Raw genomic sequence first — 3,889 nt, forward strand, 5'->3', positions numbered from 1 at the left:
ACAGGCCCAAAGGGGCAAAACGAACCCTGGACCACCCTCATGGGGCCTTAAACAACTTCTAAACAGCCCAAAGGGGCAAAACGAACCCTGGACCACCCTAAAGGGGCCCCAAACAACTTCTAAACAAGCTCAAAGGGGGCAAAACGAACCCTGGGACCACCCTCATGGGGCCTTAAACAACTTCTAAACAGGCTCAAAGGGGCAAAACGAACCCTGGACCACCCTAAAGGGGGCCACAAACAACTTCTAAACAGGCTCAAAGGGCAAAACGAACCCTGGACCACCCTAAAGGGGCCTTAAACAACTTCTAAACAGGCTCAAAGGGGCAAAACGAACCCTGGGCCCACCCTAAAGGGGCCTTAAACAACTTCTAAACAGGCCCAAAGGGGCAAAACGAACCCCCGGGGCCGCCCTAAAGGGGCCTTAAACAACTTCTAACAGGCCCAAAGGGGCAAAACGACCCTGGGACCACCCTAAAGGGGCCTTAAACAACTTCTAAACAGGGTCAAAGGGGCAAAACGAACCCTTGACCACCCTAAAGGGGCCCCAAACAACTTCTAAACAAGCTCAAAGGGGGCAAAACGAACCCTGGACCACCCCTAAAGGGGCCTTAAACAACTTCTAAACAGGGCCCAAAGGGGCAAAACGAACCCTGGACCACCCTAATGGGGGCCCCAAACAACTTCTAAACAAGCTCAAAGGGGCAAAACGAACCCTGGACCACCCTAAAGGGGCCCCAAACAACTTCTAAACAAGCTCAAAGGGGCAAAACGAACCCTGGACCACCCTCATGGGGCCTTAAACAACTTCTAAACAGGCCCAAAAGGGGCAAAACGAACCCTGGACGACCCTAAAGGGGCCTTAAACAACTTCTAAACAAGCTCAAAGGGGCAAAACGAACCCTGGACCACCCTAAAGGGGCCTTAAACAACTTCTAAACAGGCCCAAAGGGGCAAAACGAACCCTGGACCACCCTAAAGGGGCCTTAAACAACTTCTAAACAGGCCCAAAGGGGCAAAACGAACCCTGGACCACCCTAAAGGGGCCCCAAACAACTTCTAAACAGCCTCAAAGGGGCAAAACGAACCCTGGACCACCCTCATGGGGCCTTAAACAACTTCTAAAACAGGCCCAAAGGGGCAAAACGAACCCTGGACCACCCTAAAGGGGCCCAAACAACTTCTAACAAGCTCAAAGGGGCAAAACGAACCCTGGACCACCCTAATGGGCCTTAAACAACTTCTAAACAGGCCCAAAGGGGCAAAACGAACCCTGGACCACCCTCATGGGGCCTTAAACAACTTCTAAACAGGCCCAAAGGGGCAAAACGAACCCTGGACCCCACCCTAAAGGGGCCCCAAACAACTTCTAACAAGCTCAAAGGGGCAAAACGAACCCTGGACCACCTCATGGGGCCTTAAACAACTTCTAAACAGGCCCAAAGGGGCAAAACGAACCCTGGACCCACCCTAAAGGGGCCTTAAACAACTTCTAAACAGGCCCAAAGGGGCAAAACGAACCCTGGACCACCCTAAAGGGGCCCCAAACAACTTCTAAACAGGCTGAAAGGCGCAAAACGAACCCTGGACCACCCTAAAGGGGCCTTAAACAACTTCTAAACAGGCTCAAAGGGGCAAAACGAACCCTGGACCACCCTAAAGGGGCCTTAAACAACTTCTAAACAGGCTCAAAGGGGCAAAACAAAACCCTGGACCCACCCTAAAGGGGCCTTAAACAACTTCTAAACAAGCTCAAAGGGGCAAAACGAACCCTGGACCACCCTCATGGGGCCTTAAACAACTTCTAAACAAGCTCAAAGGGGCAAAACGACCCCTGGACCACCCTAATGGGGCCCCCAAACAACTTCTAAACAAGCTCAAAGGGGCAAAACGAACCCTGGACCACCCTAAAGGGGCCCCAAACAACTTCTAAACAGGCTCAAAGGGGCAAAACAAACCCTGGACCCACCCTAAAGGGGCCTTAAACAACTTCTAAACAGGCTCAAAGGGGCAAAACAAACCCTGGACCACCCTAAAGGGGCCTTAAACAACTTCTAAACAGGCTCAAAGGGCAAAAACGAACCCTGGACCACCCTAAAGGGGCCTTAAACAACTTCTAAACAGGCCCAAAGGGGCAAAACGAACCCCTGGACCACCCTCGTGGGGCCCCAAACAACTTCTAAACAAGCTCAAAGGGGCAAAACCGAACCCTGGACCACCCTAAAGGGGCCCCAAACAACTTCTAAACAAGCTCAAAGGGCAAAACGAACCCTGGACCACCCTAAAGGGGCCTTAAACAACTTCTAAACAGGCTCAAAGGGGCAAAACGAACCCTGGACCACCCTAAAGGGCCTTAAACAACTTCTAAACAGGCCCAAGGGGCAAAACGAACCCTGGACCACCCTCATGGGGCTTAAACAACTTCTAAACAAACTCAAAGGGGCAAAACGAACCCTGGACCACCCATAAAGGGGCCTTAACCAACTTCTAAACAGGCTCAAAGGGGCAAAACGAACCCTGGACCACCCTAAAGGGGCCTTAAACAACTTCTAAACAGGCCAAAGGGGCAAAACCCAAACCCTGGATCATCCTAAAGGGGCCTTAAACAACTTCTAAACAGGCCCAAAGGGGCAAAACGAACCCTGGACCACCCTCATGGGGCCTTAAAACAACTTCTAAACAGGCTCAAAGGGGGCAAAACGAACCCTGGACCACCCTAAAGGGGGCCTTAAACAACTTCTAAACAGACTCAGAGGGGCAAAACGAAACCCTGGGACCCACCCTAAAGGGGCCTTAAACAACTTCTAAACAGGCTCAAAGGGGCAAAACGAACCCTGGACCACCCTAAAGGGGCCTTAAACAACTTCTAAACAGGCTCAAAGGGGCAAAACGAACCCTGGACCCACCCTAAAGGGGCCTTAAACAACTTCTAAACAGGCTCAAAGGGCAAAAACGAACCCTGGACCACCCTAAAGGGGCCTTAAAAAACTTCTAAACAGGCCCAAGGGGCAAAAACGAACCCTGGACCACCCTAAAGGGGCCTTAAACCAACTTCTAACAGGCTCAAAGGGGCAAAACGAACCCTGGACCACCCTAAAGGGGCCTTAAAGAACTTCTAAACAGGCCAAAGGGGCAAAACGAACCCTGGACCACCCTCATGGGACCTTAAACAACTTCTAAACAGGCTCAAAGGGGCAAAACGAACCCTGGACCCACCCTAAAGGGGCCTTAAACAACTTCTAAACAGGCTCAAAGGGGCAAAACGAACCCTGGACCACCCTAAAGGGGCCTTAAACAACTTCTAAACAGGCTCAAAGGGGCAAAACGAACCCTGGACCAACCCTAAAGGGGCCTTAAACAACTTCTAAACAGGCTCAAAGGGGCAAAACGAACCCTGGACCACCCCTCATGGGGCCTTAAACAACTTCTAAACAGGCCCAAAGGGGCAAAACGAACCCTGGACCACCCTAAAGGGGCCACAAACAACTTCTAAACAGGCTCAAAGGGGCAAAACGAACCCTGGGCCACACCTAAAGGGGCCTTAAACAACTTCTAAACAGGCTCAAAGGGGCAAAACAACCCTGGACCACCCTCATGGGGCCTTAAACAACTTCTAAACAGGCCAAAGGGGCAAAACGAACCCTGGACCACCCTAAAGGGGGCCCTTAAACAAACTTCTAAACAGGCCCAAAGGGGCAAAACGAACCCTGGACCACCTCATGGGGCCCCAAAAAACTTCTAAACAGGCCCAAAGGGCAAAACGAACCCTGGACCCACCCTAAAGGGCCCCAAACAACTTCTAAACAGGCTCAAAGGGGAAAAACGAACCCAGGACCACCCTAAAGGGGCCCCAAACAACTTCTAAATAGGCTCAAAGGGCAAAACAAACC

The sequence above is a fragment of the Anolis carolinensis genome, unplaced genomic scaffold (assembly GCF_035594765.1).
Source record: "Anolis carolinensis isolate JA03-04 unplaced genomic scaffold, rAnoCar3.1.pri scaffold_15, whole genome shotgun sequence".
NCBI lineage: Eukaryota > Metazoa > Chordata > Lepidosauria > Squamata > Dactyloidae > Anolis > Anolis carolinensis.